Source organism: Carettochelys insculpta, chromosome 5, assembly GCF_033958435.1.
Source record: "Carettochelys insculpta isolate YL-2023 chromosome 5, ASM3395843v1, whole genome shotgun sequence".
NCBI classification, from domain to species: domain Eukaryota; kingdom Metazoa; phylum Chordata; order Testudines; family Carettochelyidae; genus Carettochelys; species Carettochelys insculpta.
The window spans coordinates 123,680,380-123,703,996 of record NC_134141.1 but is presented as its reverse complement, the minus strand read 5'-3'; the positions used below and the strand labels follow the sequence as shown (position 1 = coordinate 123,703,996).

The 23,617-nt window shown below is 45.0% G+C and overlaps 1 protein-coding gene across 47 annotated transcripts in view; it reads right to left on the bottom strand.

Annotated features, from left to right (window-relative positions):
- Positions 1 to 23,617, bottom strand: part of CELF4 (CUGBP Elav-like family member 4) — an 860,865-nt gene that overhangs the window by 476,585 nt on the left and 360,663 nt on the right. The gene's annotated exons all lie outside the window — the stretch shown is intronic.

The following is a 23,617-nucleotide window of genomic DNA, read 5'->3' as shown; positions in this document are numbered from 1 at the left end:
ATATGTTGGATGAGGCACTTGTTGAGTTACATGAACAAAACAAATGGCCAGACTTCTCCCTTCCACATTTACTATTGATATTTTCGGTGGCTGTGACTTTACGGAGTGAGGAAACCGATTCTTTCCTCCTCTTCTTCAGACCCTGAGGAGGGAAGTCATACTTTGGACTCAGCCCTCAGGTGGCCAATGCCTGTGGCAAGGTGGATGTGAGCAGAGTTCAAAGTGCCTAAGACCCATTTTAGCTGACAGATAAGCAGTGAAAATGATGCCACTTTACAAAAATCATAAAGAAATTCAATGCCTCTATGAGTGCAATAGAAAGCCAGCATTGGGGGGGAGGGGAGGTGGACTCACAACGTCAACCAGATAGGTATCTGTAAGCCCCAAACAGGCAGCTTTCTTAATAGTGATGACAGCCCCACGTTTTTTCATGTGAGATGAAATGACCTGGATCAAATGGCTGAAACAGAAAATTTGAAAAAGGCAGAGCTGCTGCAGGAGTATGAAGTGTTCTAAGTAATGCAAAATCACACATATATGTACCCCCCAACTCCCCAAAGCAAACAAACAAGAACTCACCCTGTCTCCAACCAGCTGTGGGTTTGCTTTGGGGCCATCTGGACAGAGAATTTTTTGCCTAGCATGCTGAGAGAAATCACTCTGTCTCTCTCTCTCACACACACACTTTAAACTGCCCTTGGAGTGCAAATATCTTGATTTCTTTCCTGCTACTTCTTAATATATAAATAGTCCAGTCAACTGTTGCTAATACAATCATTTCCCATGAGATGGGAGGAGGATTCCAGCTATGCAAATCATCTGTTTTGATGAGCTGCTCCAGCAGGAAAATATGTTGTATCTGGGATGATAGCTGTATGATAGATGGATAGATGGATGGATGGATAGACAGATAAATAGATTTCCTTCCTTCCTTTCCTCTATGTAAGAAGCCTTGAGCTACTATATCAACTTTGCTAGTCACTGATCTATTCCTATGCAACTGTCTATCAAAGGAACCAATTTCATCCCTCCATCTCCATGGACAAACATCTTGCATTGAACCTCTAAGGAATCGTAATTCTTTGACGGGTGGCTTTGGTCTCCCATATGTTTCTATACACCCATCCTTTACCCTAGCTCCTGGTTAAGTTGCTGCCCAATCTCTCTTCTCCCCTTGGTTTCCAACAGCTTAGCGTGTCCCTTCTACAGCCCGAGTGGAGCCCCTTTCTTCTATTTCTATTCTTGTCCCTCTCCAATCCAGCATCCCCGCTTTGCTCTCCACCAAAACCAGACCTTACCAGTCCTTCACAACTTAGGCTAGGTCTACATTAGACATTAAAGTCGATTGCAGATACTCAGTTGTAGCTATGGCAACTGCATAGCTAGACTTGACTTACCCGGCCATCCTCACAGAAGGAGGTCAGCAGAAGAATCTCTCCCTTATTCACGATACTGAGGAGTACAGGGTCGACTGCTGACCCAGATAGTTTGATGGTGCGTATCCCTGTTAGGCACGCAAAATCAAATCCCAGAAGACCAACCTAGTCAGGGTTAATCTTCTGCGTAACACACCCTTAGCCCCACCCCACATAGCCAACCCAGAAACCTACAGGAACATCTATGCCCATCTCCACTCTGCCACCATTGCCTTCCCAGGATGTCACTGCATACACCCAGGCCTTCTCTTGTTTTCTGTCCCTTTCACAGGGGAGAAACCTGGAGTTTAAAGCCAGAAGGGACTCCCAGATTATCCAGTCTGATGTCTGTGTATCACAGGCACCAGTCAGTGTCCACACCCTAATCCCAAAGAAGAGATGAGACTATCACAGCTCCCTTGTCACTACACTGCTATGTGCCACAGGCAGAAAATAGAAGGGACCAAAGTGCACCAATTCCTGAGGTGCCAGAGGAACAATTAAGTGAGAGACACCCAATTAATCTCAGCAAGCGATCCACACGATGCCTCATCAGACTGAAGGAGGGGGAAATTCCTTCTCCTCCCCTCCTAGGGTGATCAGTTAGGCCTGAATCCCTGAGCCTGAACCAGTGAGCCAAGTCATAGAGAGAGAAAGAATTTGCTCCCTGCATCTCAGAGAGCTGGCCTTCCCCATCTGGGGTGAAATCGAAGGAAGCATTTTGTGGAGGACAAATTTGAGGCTGTCTGGATTTATCCGGGTTTCTCCCCTGTGCAAGGGACAGAAAACAGGAGAAGGCCTGGGTGTATGCAGGGCCCAAGGCAGAAGGGGTGGGACCTATGGGCAGTCAGCCCTTAGAGTGACTCAGATCACAGCACTGTCCCACCCCACATAGCCATGTGGAGCTGCACTGATGTGTCAGTTGAAAGGGACACAGAGCACTGGGCCCCTGTGCAACTACCCTGCTTTGACCTTGTTGGTGGGTCAGCTGTCAGTCATATTTAAGCAGGCTACAAGCTGTAACTATTAATTTACCCATTCTTTTTTCCTAGTTCCTGCTCCCACCCTCCAATGAAATCACCCAACAAAATCCAATTATAACACATGTATATACCAAAGCTGGGTCAAAGCATCACCAGATTCATTTGCCTGTCTGTCATACCCACACCCCAGCCCTTCCGTTGTGCATGTCTTATTGCTGACCCCTGATATTACAGACAATGAGGCTGGAATGGTTACAGCTGTAAGGGAAAGGTGGGGGAGCAAGATTTCAGGTTCCAGAATAAGCTGGTGAAAGAAAGAAAAATATCAAGCCCTGGATCCCGAAGGTTCCACCCTCATTGCCCCAGAAGGTAACTGATGTCAACTCTGCCCACTGCACTGACTCCTCTTATGGTGACGTGAGCTATAAATGTAAGTAGAGGCAAGGCAGTAAAGGATTCCCTTGGCCCCTGTGTGTCCCATAAACTATTTCACCACAGGACAGGCCCAAATCACCCCATTTCAAACTCTACTTCTCTGCTTCTCCAGCATCAAGCCCCAGCTGGATGACTGGGTGTTGGAGATTCTGGTCCCAGCCTTGGGATGATTTTAGCTTATTGTTTCAACATTTCACCAGCATTCATTTGAGCCACTGCTCGGCCTAGGGCACTGCTTTGGGCTTGTATTGCTTAGCTCAGCAGCAGAAGCAGAGTGGTTAAACTTGTCGTTTTGGGACTCTGTATTAACAGGCCAGCAAAACTGCAAGGTTGACAGCCCTATTAAATATGACAAAGTCTTCTTTAAAACACTGACTGCTTGACGGGTGGGAGGAAAAAAAAGTGGTGTGATTTATATACGGCTGTACGAGTCACAGGCTATCCTGTATATCTGGCGCCCAAGTAATGATCGTTCAACTCCCGTCTGCAATGTCCTCAAACAGCTTGTCTCGAGTCTCCTTTGTTCACAGATGGTTCCTCTTGACTTTCTAATGCTGACACACAAGTTGCTGCTCCCTCCCACCTTGCAGCTTCCCCAGACAAACTTTTCCTGAGCCAGGATGCATTCACCAAATACAATAAGTATATTGAAATTAATAGTCCTCTCCCAGCCTCAGGGCTGGGAGGGCAGTTGTGCTTTTGAATGAGCAGAGTGGATTTCCACTGGTGAGTGGCAGAGCTGTGCAAGGGCAACCCAGTGGCTATCAAAATGTCTTATTAACACAGTGCTTTTAGATCATTCCAAAGGAGGGAAGGATCCTTTCAAATGGGACTGACTTTTTTCCAGGGTGTTTTTTTATGTCTCCTGGGTGTGAGAAGCAATTGAAAAATGAAGTAGACAGACAGAGCTGGATGATGGATCAGACCAGCAGTCCATCTGGCACAGTAGTCTACCAGTTCATTTTATGAAATTTGCAGGACACGCTTCAGCAGCAAGATCTGGGATAACATACTCATAGGACCTCATTGCTCTGTGTGCTGAAGCAGGAAAGCTTATACACCTTCTAAAGTTCTGTTCAATTCTTGTAACTCTGCATGGCCTTGATTCCCATGCTTCCCCTCACCCCTTGGTTCTGCTCAGTTCTTGATCTAGATGAGGCTCCATAGGATCAGCGCTTTTTCATACTGATTTGCAGCTACACTTGGGGTGGAACACAGGAACTGTTTGACAGCTCACAGTAACACAGCACAAACATTTAGGAAAAGTGAAGATAAATGCCAAAAACAATTAGAAGTAAGGTAGAAGGAGATGTCCAATTTTGAGTAGGCAGAATGTATTCCAGAGTAAAAACTCCTCATTTCCTGCTGTATATTTCAATGTGAAACTAGACCCGACACAAATTTTTCACAGAAAAAATCTTTTTATTGCCCATACAAGCAAGGCTAACTCTTGGCCTCTTCTGCGTAGGATGTGGAGAGGTTGGAACTTTAGTTTTATGTCTGGTTTGAAAGTGACAGGGATTTTTTGGGATGACAAGGAGCACACAGTGTCCAAGTGAGCAAGGAATGATTTCAGTTCTGGCTCATTTCCAATGCAGCCCTGCTTTCTCAGTTTATTACATAGGTTGTACCAGGTCTTGAACACAACCTCATGGCTAACGGTACCCAGAATGCTGGTAATAATCCCCCCTGAGATCTATCAGAGATGTAAGGACATTAAAGGGTGTTTGGACAGCGTTTGGTGAGGGCACGGAGATTCAGATTTTGTTGGTGACCTACTGTTTCTTCAGTTGCCTTTTGCACCACATCAGATCCATTCAGTGGTGCAAGGGACAAAAAATCAGACCTATCATATGGCATTCCAAACTCTGGCAATGATGCAACAAGTTGCCTTGGGCAAGACATTTAACCTGTGTGCAGCTTGGTTTGCTCTTCTGTAAAAATGGTTGTAGTATCACAATGGGTTTTTGAATAGTTTCTCTCACAAAACATCTTCCCATGGGAAACATTGATTTGGGGTATGTCTCTCAATCAAACAAACAAACATGATCATGGAAATATGCCACAAAGGCAGCTCTGGGAATTGTAGGTTGGTTGCATCATATCTGGATTGTTCTCTGTGAGCTGTGCTCCCCAGATGGACTTCAGCTGTCATAATACAACACTGCCCTTCACCAGGAAAATACTGTATGATGCATCAAAAACAACATAGTCTGACCATGGAGGACAAGGCACCTGAACTACTTTAGAATATGAATCTTTCATTTTTCACTTCTAATACTTCCCTTTTTGACATTTCACTCCAATGTCTCTTCTTATAATATTAGCATGCTGAGTCCCATCATTTGGAGGTAGTACAGGCTGAACATCTCTGGGCTGGCACCCTCAGCTCCTGAAGGGTGCCAAAGGAGTGAGTTTGCTGGACCATGAGTGGTCAATATTGTTCAAGACATTGCCAACACTTCCACTGCTTACTGAGCTTGTAGAAGACATTTGAGGTGAATTACAGGTAAATAACAGCACAGAACACAGAAAGCGAGGATTGGTGGCTATAAACAATCTTTATAGGGCTATGGGAAACTGGGTCGCACCCATGATAAGTGGTTGTCTGGCTAGCTAAACTCATGCTGGACTAGACATGTTGCTGGACAAGAGCGTTCTGGATTAGAGAGGTTCAACCTGTATTTTCTGGGCACTCATAACAGCGTGGGTGGAGTTGTACTACCTTCCCACACTAGTATGAAGTCATTAGCATGGAGGTGAATAACTTACCTTTAACAGATGTCTGAAGAATGACTGCTCTCTTGTTCCTTATGTGTGGTTTTGCTGTGTTTTAATAAAACCTAATGAATAACCGAGAGCATTCTATTAAGGACAACAGCCTGGGCAAAGCCAGCAAACTATTCACTGCCAAAATCTGCCCAGAAGTACCTGTGTAATTGAATTTGGCTGGCTCTAGCAAGTTATTTGATTTTCTATAATTGGATTGGCTAATGGGTGAGCAGGGTGCAGAAAAAAAATGAACTAGAAGGATATCTGTCTCCTTTGACCAAACAATGCAGCAGCTTGGGGAGTTTCTCATCACAGGGGAACATAACACCCCCAGACACATAAACACCCCCCAGCCGATGTCTACACCAGGAAAAAGTAACAGCGGCACAGCTGTGGCTGTCCGGAATCAGGAGATGTAGGCTCAAGCATCAGGGCTAAAAATTGCAGTGCAGCCCTCCAGATCCAGGGTAGAGCTTCAGTTCTGCGATCATCACCACTTGCAGGGTCCCAGAAGCCTGGCTCCAGCCTCACAACCCAGGGGTGATGTGTTGGGGGGAGAGTGCACAGGGTCACAGTGCCATCTTCCTTGTAAGCTGAGGGCTTGGATGGCTACCTGAGAGAGTCAGGTGCCACTCAGTTAATTAGTAGAATGCCCAAGCTAGCAGCATGTGTTTCTAATAGTGGTGCCATTCACACATGCCTGTGTGCACATAAAATTTATTCTGCCCATGGATGGAAAAAAATCAGAGGAACCACTGGGCTTGTGGCTGGCGCGCCCCAGAATCCCTGCACAAGAACTCTCTGCTACAACCCGAGCCCTGCAAGCCTGCTTCAGCTGACCCGGCATAGCTGTGGGTGTTCAGTTGTAGTGTAGACACAGACTATGTGTGCATACACCTCTTGAACGGCAAGGGAGCCATGGCAGGATATGAGCCTATTCAAGCTACGCACTGTCCTTCATTCGGGGCTCTGCTGCCCATAAGCGAGCCCTAACTAAAGAGCAAAATTCAGGTTTTGCTCATTTTATTATCTAATTTATTATCTAATTCCACACCACACACTGGGGTGCATTTTTTAAAAAGACCTGCAAGCCCATGTGTATCAAAGCCCAAAGCTAAGCCCTGGATTTGAGCATTAGATCTAAGGTCTCATTGCTGGATGCTTGGAGCTCGATTGTCCCAGGCTTCATTTGTCTGCATAGAGGAATACAGCTCCTCTTGGCCCCCTGCTCAGGTGTGTTCAAATGATGACTCCACCTGCAGACGAGGGAGATCAAGGCTCCCGTCCCCAAACTGCCAATGTGAGCAGGCAGACAGAGAATTATATATTTCTGACTGCACCTTTCCCAGCTGGGAGCTAATATAGCAGGCCGGGCGCACGCAGGGAGAGAATGGATTGCTCCCCACCAGAGACGAAAGCATTTCCTCCTCCTTCGAGAGCGAAGATTAGTCACAATCTCTAAGTCATGATCTGGTTCAGAGGCTGCCCATCCCTCTCTTCTGTTCCAGCCTCAGGGCAAAAGTTCAAAATTACCCACTTGGCACTTAAGGTTACAGGGATGAAGGTGGACATAGCTAGATGACAAAGAAAAGAGCCACACAGGTCAGGGATTCCACCCTTGCTCCACCCCTTGTCATGTTTGTAGGTTGGGGACCACAGTTCCCTGTAAGCTGAGCACTCGGGCAACCACCAAGAGAGAGTCAAATGCCGCTCAGCTAATCAGCAGAGTGCCTGCAGCTGGCAGTGTGTGTGTCTATTGGTGGTGCACATTTATTCCACACAGGGATGGAAAACTAGAGGGCACATCGCTGCAGCCCGTCTGAAGCAGTGCTTTTCATCGAATCACATGCCTGTAAGCAGTCCAGCAAATTCCACAAGACCCATGAGTGCTGGCCACCCTGAATTTTGCCCTCCCATATTTTTTTTCTCTCTGGCTTTTCCCATCTCTATTTCACATCGTAGGTTGCTGAAGGGAAGCACACAGCAGAAGTTGGAAATAACTATCACGATGTTGCTTTTTCACCCTATCAATGGGCGAGCTAATGCAGAGGGTTGCATTGCTTTGTTTTATTAAAGAAAAAAGACAGGCAAACTAACCAACCCCATCTAATCTTTCTTCTAAGGTTTAACAGTGATATGTCTCTTGCAGCAACCTGTTACAAGACACTGCTTGTCTTCTACTTCTTGTAGACTCGTGGGTCTGGACTGCCCTTTATCTATTCTTCCTTGGCTGACTGGCTGCTCTGTGAAGGAAAATGTATCAGTACACTGTCAGGATATATGAAGTAGACCCCTTTAATCAGTTTAAAAGCCTTTTGAAAATGTATTTTGTGGGTGTCTCACTAGCTGAATCTTTATTTATGTGCCTGTGTGGGGATGGTCATTTGAATTTTTTTTGTGAGTCCATATTTCATCTTGCATTTTATTTGGTTTTTATTGAAAGCTTTTTGAAGAACTATGAAAGATGTTTGGCATGTGATTAGATAAAAGCAAACTCACTTGGAAATCCCTTACTGGCCCAACAACTTTCCCTGAATCCAAACACAAGGTAAAGGAGACCTCCGGCCTCTTTTACGTAGCATGTCCCAAAATGTTTCAGTCTCTTGAAAATGAGACATTCGCATCTGTTTTCAAGAATTATAAATCTCAAAAACACAGAAGCCTGAGTGGAGATTCCAGCAACTCTATTTCGAAGGATTCTTAGGGAATCTCATCAGGACCTTAATTTTTCTTGAGCTGTCTGAAAATTTCCATCAAAACTGGTTTTCAATGAAAAACAGCCATTTTGCCCCTAAATAATATTTTCGTTTTGTTCAAAATTCCCTTTACTTTGTAAAAATGGAACCCCCACATTTTGTTCGGTTCTTTAAAAAAAAACCAAACAAACAATTTCCAACATATTTGTTTTCAAAAACAAAAAGCTGAGCAATGGTACTCATCAGGTTCATGAGAGATATAAGTGGGCTGGAACTACAGATGTGCTAAAGGACCCCATTACTATAAGGTGAGATACAGGATGATAATTCTATGCAAAGAACAATTTGCCTTCAGCTCCTGTACAAAATGTCCACATGCTGCCAGTCATGCTACATACAATATACATTTTAGGCTTAATATCAGGCAGAAGTTCCTACACCAGAAACTAGATTAGCCCATGTGGACCAAAAGAGATAAGAAAACCTTCATTGGTTTGAACAGTGGATCAGACAAAAAATGGACAATAAACACCTGAGAATGATCTTGCAGGTTCATGAGCTAGATAATCTTTTCCAGCTCTGAAATGACCAATTCTCCCATGCATGGATTCTAGGTTAGCTATCCTCCTGGACTTTTCCTTTCGATGAGTCCCACCACCTCCTGGCCTCCTACAAAATGATCTCTATTCCAGATCATCCAGTTCAGGAATAAGAGAAATTCATTATGTTTGGATTCTGCTTAAAAGGTTAAGTCAACTTTCCTTGGCAGATGAGCTATATGTGTATAATATCCAGCTTGTAAAAACCCAAACAATAAATAAATATGCTTTTCAGGTTTCTGCCCTGGTCACAGCACATGCAAAAGGGTCTTTATCACCAGCTGTGTGGATGTTTGTGTATAGATTTATGGTGCTAATGTGATAAATTGCAGCCCCACATGATAAACAGCAGAACGGTGTGATAAATTGCATCTATCACGCACCTTTGACCACGTCACCTGCACTCTGCCCACTGATCCATCTCCTCTAGATGGAAAAAACAAGGCCAAGATTGCAGGAGAATAATCTAATCACTGGCGGGCCAACTGACAGTACATTCAGCCTCTAATACTTCATTCAGCAAATTGTGAGTAAGGTGCGCACACTAACCATATACAGAGGAACGCTTCATCCCATCTCACTCTGTCAAGTGTTCCAGGTAGGCACAGATAACACACAGGCTTCACACGTACGACTCCAGCATCAGTAGACTAACAGACACTATAATGATGAGCGGCCAGGAGGATATTTGAAGATGGGATTCAATGCAGATGAGCACTTGAAACTACCGAGAAAAAGTGTTTAAGGCAGGGGTGATGACAGCCACTGTGGGCCACAGGGCAAGGTAGGAGAGGGCCCTGACTCTGTGCTGCAGAAGGGGAGGAGCCAAGGGTGAAAGGGGCAGGGCCTTAGGCAGTTTACCCTTAGCTCTGTCCAGACTGTAGCACTGGGCCCCCAGCTCACAGCCTCGTGAAGCTGCTGCAGGAGTTCAAAAAGGACTAGAGATCAGGCCACCGCTGCTGCAGAAATAGTAATGGCAGTGGCTGGAGCTTGAAACACTGGGCCCTTATGCAACTGCCCTCCTTGTCCCCCTCCTCCTCATGCCCCTCCATTACCAGGCCTGGTTAAAGTGCTAACCTGAGAGCTTTGGTTTCAATTCCCATAGTGGACTGTGTGACCTTGGCAAGGATGTTTAAAGGTATTTAGGCACCTTCTTCCCTCCAGTCAGTGGCAGTTGGGACTTAAATACCTTAGCTTCTCTGCGCCTCAGTTCCCCATTTGTAAACTGAGAGAATGCACTTCCCTCCTCCATAGGGGTGTGTGAAACCGTAAAGTGCTCAGGAAGCACAGAGGGAGGGGCTATACAAGACCCTTAGACAGGCAGCAGTCAGCAGCCCCATCTAAGAGACCCAACCCTTTTTGCCCTGCTGAGCTGGAAATCTTGCAAGAAATCTTCCTGTCAACATTTATGTTTGCATTTGGATCGGAAGCAGCCTTAAGAGAGGGGAATGCCCACTGTCTGCACACAGCAGGAAGGGGAGGAAGATAAGTAGCTATGGAGAATCCCACTTGGAAGAAGCGAGGCAGTGGACTAGCTAAAAACATAATCAACATAATCAAACCTTTGCTCCGAAACTGAACACTGTATTGCAGCTTTGTAAGGTGATGAGTGACAACTAATGGACAAATTTAAAGAAACAGCAAAACAAACAAATTAACCAACTTTGAACACAAGTCCTGGGTCCAGTGTATGAGGATTTCTCTTTATACCCTGAAAATTTTCAATGTCAAATTGACATACTTTGAAGAGGACAATGGACATTATCCTGGGGGAAGGGGGAGGAAAGAAGCCCATTTCTAATTTGCATATTCATATTTCTTTATCTGCTATAGAAGAAAATTCTGCTGTTCTCTGAGCAGCACCTTTGCAACTTACAAATTCTTCCCCATTTGCACAATTAGTGCTGGCTGAGAAATGCCTTGGTTGGCAAAGTATTCTCTTGCATCCTCTCCCCCGCCAAGATCTCTCACTGGGATGCAAAGCAGGTAAATATTACAGATGGGTTTGCGGATAAAACTCAGATCTGGATTGGGATTTCAAATACCCTCCAAATTCAAGGGTCTCCAGAGCCTCACAATTGCATGATACAAGGAGTACTATTCCCATCCTGGCTCCAATGATGGGGATGCCAAAGAAACATATTAGGAAAGACGATACAAGTACATTAGCATCTCTGTTGGGGAAAGGGCTATGGAAGAGTATGGGGCATTAGCTTAGGGTTTAGAAAATCTGGGTTCTGTTACATTTCTGTTTAGCCTTGGGAAGCTCTCTGGTCCTGATCTTGCAAACGCTATACATAGGTTTCAAGTAACAGAGGGGTAGCCGTGTTAGTCTGGATCTGCAAAAGCAACGAGGGGTCCTGTGGCACCTTATAGACTAACAGAAATGTATGAGCATAAGCTTTCGTGGGCAAAGGCCCACTTCGTCAGATGCAGGTAGTGGAAATTTGCAGCCTCTGCAAATTTCCACTACCTGCATCTGACAAAGTGGGCCTGTGCCCTATGCTCATACACTTCTGTTAGTCTACAAGGTGCCACAGGACCTCTCATTGCTTATACATAGGTCTGGCTTTTGACTTGACTCCTATGACTGTTAATGCATATGCACAAGTGTTTGCAGAATCAAAGGCTTAACCGCTTTGCCCCTCTTTCAGTTTAGACCAGGGCCTCTTTAGTGGTAAGGGTAAAAGCTTTCAAACGAACTGCTCAGCATTATCGTGGATGCTTTTACAACCACATATAAGATCATCGGCCTGGAAGGGACATCCTCAGTCACTGAGGCTACTTTCCCTGCTATCAAGAACCCATAAAATCATCAGAAATTGAACCAGCTTGAACATAAAAGACATTTTGAAGGGTCAACTGCCGTTATTAATGAAAGTTATTTTTTTGACTATTTAGGGTTTGGGTTCATTATTATCCTGGAGATTTGGGAATTATTATTCCCAATGAATTACCTGGAGTTTGTGTGCATGTGTGTATCAAAATTGCAGTCGCCAAGGCCCTGATATGGCAAAGCATTTAAGCGTGTGCAGAACTTTCTGCAAAACTTTCAGTGGTCGTATGCCAAATGAAATCAACAGAATTATTCAGGTACTTAAAATTAGGCACATGATTCTGTACTTTTCTTGATGAAGGACTCCATATCATGTGCAGGCCTGGGGCATTGTAATATAGTCACATTTGGGGCGGTGGGTTCTTCTAAAGACTGGACAAGAGGGGAAGTTCAGTTCCAGATTTTGATCTGAATCTTACTGTTTCCACAGTCAGATACAAAGACATTGATCTCCTTGGGCAGCATTACACTTTTTTCGCATGGTTCTTGACAGCTGAGAACTCCTGGGCTCCATTCCTGGCTCTCTCTCTCTCTCTCTGAACTAGTGTGATCATGAAAATGTCTTAATCCCCCAGTGCCTCAGTTTACCCATACGGATTGTGACAATTTACTATGCAGAATGCTGTGAGGCTTAATTAATGTCTGCTGATTAGTAATCAAGCCTTCTTTCATAGAAAGGTTTCCAGAAGTGTAAATCCTAAATATTTCTTTTTCCTAGGCACTCTCATCCCTTTCAAATCCTTTTCCTTCCCACTCACTCGTGCACCACTGACCCTGAAACAAAGTAAAGGAAACCTGGATTAATTGTGATATCACCTCTAAGAGCCATTAGCTCCCATTTCCCAATGCCCCATCACCCACCCACCCACCTCAGTCCCTTCTGACCTCCCAGGAATAAGGGAAGGATTTTCAATTAGGCATCAAATTAATAAGGCACCTCTGATGCTCCATTCCTGCAGGAAGACGTTAGTAATTTGTTTGTTCCAAAGGCACCACTCATATTCACACAAAATGGCATTTAAATGTTAATCGAGTCAGGGGATGGGGAGCGCGTGCCAATCACGACGCAACTTAAGGTCAAGGTTTTTGTCTTAAAGGAGGACGCAATGTTAATTTTAAATTTAAAATTCTTGACAGATAGCAGGTTTTCAAATGCCTGCTACAATCTGGCTTGTTTGATTCATTTTAATGAGTAAGTAACTACTGGCAAAATGAAGGTTTCCTATGTCTTCAAGGAAATGGAAGGGCAAAGAGGCACAGTGGACTAATCCCGCATCCACTACAGGGAACAGGAAGCAAAACCAATTTAGACTCCTATTCATCTCTGGGCTCCCCATATAGAGAGCAAAAAAGAGTAATTTACATTCCCACAAATGTGAGGCAATTATTGGAGGTTTCGGTTAAAAAAAAAGTTCTCACTATCGAATTCAGCTTTGACTTTTAGTGCTGGAGGAACATTTTGTGTGTGTTTCTTTCTGTTCCTTTGATACATTTCTTTTTAACCTTCAGAGCCTTTCTCAGAAATGGGATAAGGAACCTGTGATCTCTCAGTGCCTTTATTCCAGACTCATGAACGAGGGAGGAGACAGATCTCTACGTGTCGGCTAGATGTGCACAGAATGAAATTGTCATTAGCATATGCTTGGGTGCAGACATATTCATGAGAGACTTAGCTGTCCCAGTCCTTACTCAGGCTATGTCTAGACTAGCCCGGAAGATCAATCCTGAACTGGTTGACCTTCCAGGGGTAGATTTTTCACGTCTGGTAGGGATGTGTGGAATTGGCCTCTCAGAGGTTGCAATCGACCCATGTACTCCTTGCGAGACACAAGGAGTGAAGGAGGTCAACAGGAGAAACTCTCCCATCGACCTTCTTCAGTAAGGATGGACAAGTTAGCTGAGTGCAGATACATTGATTCTAGCTATGCAGTTGCTGTGGCTAGAATTGCATATCTACAGTCGACTTATTTTGCCTAGTGTAGACATAGCCTCAGTTAGGAAGGCTTAACTTTATTCTCTTGTTGACAGTGATTTGAGCTGGGGAAGGCAGAGCAGAGGCTCTCTTGGTATCCTTGTTGCAAGCATCTGGATAAGGAAGGGGTAGAAAGGGCTGGAAAGGAGCCAAAGTGACCAGCCAGCCACATAAGGTGCACTACGGAAAGGGGCGAAGTAATTTACTCTCTCCACAGAGTTATGGAGGAGCTGGGAAAAAATGGTGATTATCCTCAGTTCCTAGATCAGTGCAACTACATTTTGTCATAAGAACATAAAAACGGTCATCCTGGGTCAGACTAAAGGTCCATCCAGCCCAGTGTCCTGTCTTCTGCCAGAGGCTGATGACTGGTGCCCCAGGGGGAGTGAACAGAACAGGTAATTGCCAAAGTGACATCCTTTTCCACCTCTGATAACCAGAGGCTAGGGACAGCAGTCCTACCCATCCTGGCTAACAGCCATTAATGGACCTAACCTCCATGAATTCATCTAGTTCTTTTTGAACCCTGTCCCTCAGTTAGTTCAGATTGTAGAATTGTAATCTACCCCATTGTAATTTTCATATGTGCACATATATGTGCATGCGACAGAATATAAAAGAGGCCTGTGTTACTGTAATTTTAATGAATGGGTCCATGTTTTAATAAGAGATGACAACCTTTTAAAAAGGATAAGCATAGATTATAACGACTCTGTATTGATCTTTAGGGTCTTTCTTGTGAGATTTCTGAGCACTAGCAAACACCAATTACATAAGGTTCCCAAACCTCATCTCACCTCGTAAAGTACTTCGACATGCGATCAGAGCACCAGCAGCTCCTGAATTCAGAGCACATTGTGGAAGCCACATAGGTCAGCATTCAGACATACTTAGGGTGACCGTATCTCCCTGTCCCAAATATGAGACAGGGAGATATCGAGAGAGGAGTGGCTCCTCCCAGCTCTGTCAAGCCTTGGGGAGCCAGGAAGGAGGTGGCAGCTGCCAGCGCTCCCTGGGAGCCCAGGGAAGTGGCAGCTTCCAGCCCTGTCCCGGTACCCTGGGGAAGCTGCAATTGACAGTGCTCTGCCTGCTTCCCTGAGGCTCGGGGAAGTGTCTTCCGCCAGCTGCTGTGCCTGTGCCGCTGCTGGCGGAAAAGGTGGGAGGGGGGCCCAAATACAGGACAATTCGTCCCTTTCAAAAAGTAAGTCGGGATGCCTTTTGGTGTCCCAAATAGGGCACCATCCTGCTCAGTACCGGACGGATGGTCACCCTAGACATATTCCCCTGTAGCATGGATTTGAGAGCATGCCAGTCCTGGGGATAGGATAGGAGCAAGGAAGGAGAAAGTAGAAATAAGGAGAACAGAATCCAGACCAAGCCATGATTTTAGGCGCTAACTGGGTTCATTGGTCTGTGTGCTGTTTCGAACACTCCTGAAGCGCAGATGAGATTAAGGATAGACATATGGACATGGGGGGGCTGACAGACTCACTGGGTGCTGGGCAAGCTGTGGAGACATCTCTGCCCCTGGAAGAGGTGGTGCTTGGGCAGAAGGGGTGGGGCCTCAAGCGGAAAGGGCAACACATGGCTCTGGCAGTGATTTAAAAGGCCTGGGCTTCTGGCCACTGCCACAGTAGCAGCGGGGGTGACCAGGAGCCCCAGACCTTTTTGAATCACTGGAGCTGGAGGCAGTTATCCCCTTTGGCCCCCAAGTCAGTGTGCCTGCATATGTCTATAACAAAGAATCGACATAGGACTTTTGCCAGAAGCTGGTGTAGTAGCCAGAGGCACTGAGACCTCAGCTGGGGTGAGTGAAGTCCCTGCTCTACGGCCTTGGCTGAGAGCCAGCTGGCCTTTAGCTTATGTGGTAGAGTGCAGGGCTTTAGACTATGTGCTCACAGGTTCTACCCCTGGGGCCGGCAACGTGGTTCAGTCAGCATTACACTGGGAATGGGTGACAGCGCATAGATCATTTGACAATTATCTCTTCTGTTCATTTCCTCTGGGGCACTTGGAATTGGCCCCTATTGGAAGACAGGATATTGAGCTAGATGGACCTTTGGTCTGACCCAGTATGGCTGTTCTTAAAGGTTTAAGAAGGGTAGATGTTAAACCTGAATTTGTAATGATTCAGTGGCTACTTCCACAGGCATAATTCAAATAAATAGACAGGGCTGTGAGTGGCTTAATTTATATTCTGGTGACTCCCAGGAGCCACAGTCAGGATAGATGCTCCATTGTACTAGGTGCTGTACAAACAAGTAGGAAATCAAAGACCCTACCCCCAAAAGATTACCACTTGAGATAAACAGAAAAGGGCTTATTAAGCTCTAGTAGGACACCCAGAGACAACTCATGGCAGTACAGTTGAGCAGGTTAGTAACAAAGGAAGGTTGTTCCAGTGGTCAGAGAATCCAAGCAGGACTTGGGGAAGGAGCATCAAACTCCCTGCTCAACCAGAGACTTCCTGTGTGATCTTGTCCAAGTCATTTAGCTTCTCTGTGCTTCAGTTTGCCATCTAAAAAGGAATAAAAGCATGGCCCTGCAGATGGTGGGGATACACACACTTAAAGATTATGAGGTTCTTCAGTGCTCTGGTGACAAGGACCCTGTAAGTGCCGTAGCGTTTGAAGGACTGGAATCTGAGATTGGTATCTTTTGGGGAGACAGACTGCACAGCGCCCTTGTATCAGAACCAGAACCTCTATATGATACAGTAATAATAATTCGACCCTAAAACTGCATCTCCAATAGAGGTGGGTGCTTCAGTCAGATTCCAACACCACAACAACACAGACACACATCATTCTAGTGATCAACGCATACATTAGGGACACTCATCAGTTAATACACAATTATGTCATTTAAGATTGTGATGAGGAAGAGCCATAATGGCTATTGATTCAGTGATGGTATTAAGCATCTCACAGCTTGCTGTAAGATCAAGTAAATCAAGTGATAAAGAATCATAGACTTCGGGGACAGAAGATAGCTAAGTTAACTAGCCCACCCCTTTGCTAGTACACTACACTGGTTCCCAGCATTTTGTCTTCTGTAGTTCTACAGTAACTCAAGCAAAAGAACTTTGATACTGGTTGAATCTCTCTAGTCCAACACCCTCGGGACCTGATCAGTGTCAAACCAGAGAATTTGCCAGACCACGGGAAGTCAATATTGTCTAGCACATTACCAACACTTGTACTGCTCACCAGGCTCTTAGAAGACATTGAGGGGTAATATTGAGCTATATAACAGCACAGAACACTGAGAGGTAGGGCTGGTGGCAGGAAACAAACTTTATGGGACTGTGGGAAATACGGCTACACCCATGATAAGTGGTCATCTGGCTAATAAAAATCATGCCAGACCAGAGAGGTCCAACCTGAGCTTTGCTTGGGAGATGGCTGCAGAGTTAAACTGACTTCAATTACAGGATTTTTTCCCCCTGAGATTTAGCCTAAGCCGTCTCTTCAATTTTATCTCATTGTTCCTGTTTATGGAATTTAATTGCTGGCCACTTATTAATCTGTAATGTAGTTGGCAACTTGCTTTATCCTTGCATGTGTCCATGTTAGGAAATCACAAGTAGCAAGGTTCTGAAGTCCTTTCTTCTATCTATCTATCTATCTATCTATCTCAGTCTCACATACTTTCTCTCCCTGCTGGTCCCAAATGGACATTTGAGCTGTGTCTACACATGCACGCTACTTCAAAGTAGCGGCACTAACTTCGAAATAGCGCCCGTCGCGGCTACACGCATCGGGCGCTATTTCGAAGTTAACTTCGACGTTAGGCAGCGAGACGTCGAAGTCGCTAACCTCATGAGGGGATCGGAATAGCGCCCTACTTCGACGTTCAACGTCGAAGTAGGGACCGTGTAGACGATCCGTGTCCCGCAACGTCGAAATTGCCGGGTCCTCCATGGCGGCCATCAGCTGGGGGGTTGAGAGATGCTCTCTCTCCAGCCCCTGCGGGGCTCTATGGTCACCGTGGGCAGCAGCCCTTAGCCCAGGGCTTCTGGCTGCTGATGCCGCAGCTGGGGATCCATGCTGCAGGCACAGGGTCTGCAACCAGTTGTCAGCTCTGTGTATCTTGTGTTGTTTAGTGCAACTGTGTCTGGGAGGGGCCCTTGAAGGGAGCGGCTTGCTGTTGAGTCCGCCCTGTGACCCTGTCTGCAGCTGTGCCTGGCACCCTTATTTCGATGTGTGCTACTTTGGCGTGTAGACGTACCCTCGCAGCGCCTATTTCGATGTGGTGCCGTGCAACGTCGAAGTTGAACATCGACGTTGCCAGCTCTGGAGGGCTGTGTCTACACGTGCCCCAAACTTCGAAATGGCCATGCAAATGGCCATTTCGAAGTTTACTAATGAAGCGCTGAAATGCATATTCAGCGCTTCATCAGCATGCGGGTGGCAGCAGCGCTTCGAAATTGACGAGCCTTGCCGCCGCGTGGCGCGTCCAGGCGGGGCTCCTTTTCGAAAGCACGCCACCTACTTCGAAGTCCCGTTATTCCCGTGAGCTCATGGGAATAAGGGGACTTCGAAGAAGGTGGCGTCCTTTCGAAAAGGAGCCCCGTCTGGACGCGCTGCGCGGCGGCAAGGCTCGTCAATTTCGAAGCGCCGCTGCCGCCCGCATGCTAATGAAGCGCTGAATATGCATTTCAGCGCTTCATTAGTAAACTTCGAAATGGCCATTTGCATGGCCATTTCGAAGTTTGGGGCACGTGTAGACGTAGCCGAGGACGTGTAGACGTTATTGATCGAAATAGCCTATTTCGATGTTGCTACATCGAAATAAGCTATTTCGATGTTGGCTTCACGTGTAGACGTAGCCTTGATGTAGTTGTGGTGGACAGCTTGATTTCCTTACAGTGGGTGTGATGGTGTGAAGCTGACAGAGTGTGGGGAAGTGAGACTGTCCCCATGAAAGCTCATCACCTAATACATTATTTTGTTAGTATTTAAAGTGTTACAGGACTGCTTTTTTGTTTCATGAAGAATAGATTGAGTTGTTACTGAAGAATTTTGGAAAACACCAGTAAATAGCCCCAAATTCTGTGATTAATTGGGAATGGGAAAAATAGCTTGAATTCCCCCAAACTTTTAGACAGGAAACAAATCTAAATGTTTAGGTTGGATGATGTGGTTAATATAACACAGTAACTGGCACAATGAACATAGTGGAATGAGACACTTGATTGTGGCCTGTAGGTGTTACTGCTAAAGTAAATTTTAGCAAGAACAGTTGTCCCATCCCAATTAAAAACAAATAAACCCTAAAACAAAATATAAGAAACTCCTGCCAAGCACAGTTGCTTATGTAAGAGAAGAGAAGAGCCAAAGACTCAGGCTGGCTGGGAAACTACCCTGCCATTTTGTGAAAGATTTCAAAGTTTTGGAATTCATCTTCACTCTGCTGGGGAATGAGCTGAACCTGGGTAATGGCCTTAGAACAAGGCTGTGCTGTGGTTGGTGGGTCTGTTGGTCTGTCTAGCTCCTCTTGCCAATTCCACATGAGATCTGAGAGAACTTCCAAAAGGAACTCTTGAAAGCGACATAGTTCCACAAAACGGGTTTGGTTTCTGTGAAATAGGCATGTGAAGTTTTGTGGAATGTCTTTCTCAGCCAGCTCTGCCATGGGCCTCCTTTTAACAAGGGATTTGTTCAGGTATTGTGGTGCTGGATGTCAGTACCAAACCCAAAGACAGAAAGAAACCAACCATAAGCAACAAATGTTGGCTATCAGAATGCCTGACAAAAGATGCCTGTTGAATTTGGGCAGCAATTAGATAAGTATCTATCCATTGGCTTTTGTGCGTCACATGTTCTTGGAAGTCCCTCTCCTCCACAACCCTATTAATCTAACTAATTGACCAGAAAAGAAATGCACAATGACATTTCTACTGAAGTGGAAGAGCGTTCATTTCTGTCCATTCTCTCTCTCGAACAGGCAGGGAAGGAGTTAAGATGAACCAAGCATGGGAACACACTGCACATGCCAGGGTCTGGGTTGTATATTCATTATGCAAGGTCAGGGTCCCCCTTCCATGCCTCCTTGTGCAATTTGAGTAAAGCCACCATACAAAGCCCGACCTTTCCATGGGACAAGCTCCTTGCCTCCTTCCTGACATGCTGCAGTAAATGTGTGTGTAATTAAACACAGTTTTCTGACAGCCCCCATCCCCCGGTGACCTGACCTCCCCTCTCTGGCTGACCTTTCAGATTGAATCCAGCACAGACCACCGAAGCCAGGAAATGGCTAATGCTGCAGCACAACACAATAAAATCAGGGCATGTCTGAGTAAATTAAAACACATTCCCCCACCCCTGTCCCTTTGGGGCAGCAAAGAATAGGAGAGGCTGCAGTCTGCCAGGTCACTCCATGTTGAGACAGAGGCCGAATCCACAGCAAGAAACATGTGGGACTTGCTTATTCTTTGAAAAGAATGTAAGATGTTCCTCAGGCAGCTATAATTACATAGTAGCAAACAAAAGCCCTGCCTACGATCATCACCCATAGTACTTAGCACTGAGCAGACCTATTGTAAAAGGGTGTCTCCTCTCTCACAGTGTTCATTGTCCAAACAGACAAAGGTTGGGAGACAGGGGTTGTTGTTGTTTTACAGATGGGAACTTAAGTACAGAGATGACACCTGAGTTCATCGATCATAGGGCTGGGAGGGACCTCAGGAGGTCACCAAGTCAAAACCCCTGCCCAAAGTAGGACCAACCCCAACTCAACCTTCCCAGCCAGCATTTTGTCAAGCCAGGACTTAAAAACCTCTGGGGATGGAGATTCCAACACCCCTCTAGGTAAACCACTCTAGTGCTTCACCACCTTACTCGTAAAATAGTTTCTCCTAATATCCAAACTGCATCTCCCCAGCTACAATTTGAGACCACTGTGTCTCTTTCTGTCATCTGTCACCACTGAGAACAGCCTCTGTCCATCCTCTCTGGAAACCCACTTCAGTTAGTTGAAGGCTGCTATCAAATCGCCCCTCATTCTTCTCTTCTGCAAACTAAATAACCCCCAAACCCTCAGCCTCTCTTAAAAGGTCATGTGCTCCAGCCCCCTAATCATTTTGGTAACCCTCTGCTGGACCCTCTCCAGTGCATCCACATTCTTTCTGTGCTGCGGAGTTGCTTGCAGGAGAGGGAGGAATTAAACCTAGGTCTTTTGAGGCAGAGCCCACTGGAAAGCAGGGTAGCTTTGATTTCCATAGTAACTTTGATTTTGAATGGGCTGAAGCTGCTTAGTGTTCAGGCTGAGGTTGTGAGGTAGGGAACTGCTCTGCTCCTTCCTTCCCCCTGAAATTGCACTCCAAGCAATCAGATTTAAGGTTACATCTTTTCCCAGGTCCCGGGAAATTTTGTTTTATTACTCACATCACCTCTGAAGCACACCTTTAGCACATGCTGTTCTATGTTAGCTGTGGGAGGCCTCTGTGTTCTGGGGGAAAGTAATTACCCTCGACTTGGGGTTAATGCAGCACGTGTAACTCCCACACTCTGTGTGAAGTGGTGGTGAGTTACTGAGAGGCAGCAGGTTACTGAGTGTAAAAATAAACTGCAGGAGGCTACAATCTCATTTAAACGATGGCCCATTTACACCATTCTGACAGAGTAAAGGGTCATTCAAACACACTTGGCTAACATTTGCATTATGGTTCCTTTACACTAGGGTAAAGGAATCTCAGTTTAAATAAGAATCAGGCCTTTTATTCTGTCATGGGGTCACTGTGGCATTTTGGCGCATGATCTAACATCTTTGTGTCTCCCTTCCCATAGTATACTAGCAATATAATAATTGCTATACTGGATCAGAACAGTGGTCCTTCTACTCTGCCACCTTCCCCTGACTCCAGATGTATCCAGTACCAGAAGATAAAGAACCCCATGATTGTGCAGTTATGAAATAACCTGCCCTCAGAGAAACACTTTACCAGTTTAATAATCTTCATAAATTCCACCATGCTGGTTTAGTGGGTGTTCAGAACTCTGCTTTATTTAGTATCAACTCCGAATGTCATCTCCAGGCAGTTTACCTGCTCTTCCGCATCACGGATAAAGATGTAAAGACAGATAAGATCACTGAACACTTTTTGTGGACATTTCCTCTCAGTTGGATACCTGAGGGCTGATCATTGCCCTTGTTTATGGTCAAAGTGATGGTATATAACACAATTTGAATGCCTTTTGAGGGAAAGATTTTGAGGCACTACACAGTTTATTCTTCACTCAAATCTCAGCGGATTATGCCTCCCGCTACCCTTCATCCACTAATCTGATCATTCTTAAACTCATCCTGTTGATGACTCATCAGTCTATTGCCTTCTAGAAGTGTAGGGATATTTTTCTTCTTTATATGCCACTATTTTACTGAGATAGAAGTTAGATTTATAGAATGATTATTGCTAGGATTACAAATAAGAAACAAAATGGCCTATTTCTGTGGGTCATCCCATTTTTTCCCTCACCAATGCCTGAACTTTCCTTCGTGTATTTTCTAATATTATGGCCAATACATGCATTGTTCCATGGTCTTATACACTTCACCAACAAGTACTTTTTTATTCCTGATATTCCTCTTAAATTTTCCAGCCAGTGCCAACATACAGGGCTCCACTCCCACAAAAAGTTTCCCATACTAACGTACTACTTTAACTCTTTAACATGTTCCACTAACTAACTATCATGACCCCCAAATGCTTTTCAGAGTCACTGTTTCCCACAATATAGTACTCCATCCAGTGACTATGGCCTGTGTTCTCTGTTCCTAGGTGCATACATAGGACATATTAGAATACATATTGAATGCATGCCCCCAATTTACCATTGCTCTTAATCGGTGACTTGTCCAGTGATGATTTTCTGTTTTCTTCTAGGTCACTGATAAAATGTTCCTTAGTGTAGTGACAAGAGCAGATACTGGAGGTCACCCCACTAAAAACACTCTGGCATGATGACGATGATGATCATGATTCCCCATTGGCAATGACATTTTGAGTTAGCCAGCTTGCCATCCACATACTGTGTGCCATGCTAATTTTATACTGTTATAGTTTTTTAATCAAAATGTACTTTAAATTAGTATCAGAGAGGTAGCTGTGTTAGTCTGTGTCTTCGAGAACAACAAGATCTCTGGTGGCAGCTTATAGACTAACAGATATTTTGGAGCATCAGCTTTCGTGGGCAAAGACCCACCTCATCAGATGCATCAAATTAGCATGACAGCACAGCACATGATTACCACAGACTCATGTTGATTGGCATTAATTATATTACCACACTTTAAACTTTATTATTCAAGTATGCTGTCATACATGCATCTGATGAAGTGGGTCTTTGCCCATAAAAGTGCATGTGCCAAAAAATCTGGTAGGCTACCAGATGCCATGGGCCTTCTTGTTGAGTGTGCTATCAGCTGCTCCTTCATGTTACCTGAGATTGACATCAGGCTGATAGGACTCTACTTACTCAGGCCATCCTGTTTACCCATTTTAAATGGTGGCACAGCATTAGCTTTCTTCCAGTCTTTTAGAACTTCCCTAGTGCCCTAAGACTTCTTGAAAAATCAACATTAGGAGTCCAGCTGGCTCTTTAGCCAGTTCTTTTAAAAGTCTTTGATTCAAGGCATTTCAACCTACTAATGTAAAAATGCTGAACTTTAGTAACTGCTGTTTTACAAGCCTCCTGAGATACTAATGGAATGGCAGGAGTGTTATGAGATCGTATGACCTGTTTTCCCCAAATACAGAACAGGAATATTTACCAAACAATTCCGTTTTTCTGTTATTGATATTCTACCATTTTTATCTAACAATGGACTAATGCCATTCTCAGGATTATTTTTTGTTCTCAATACACTTAAGATGCTCCTTTATTTCCCTGATTAATTTTGTTCTCA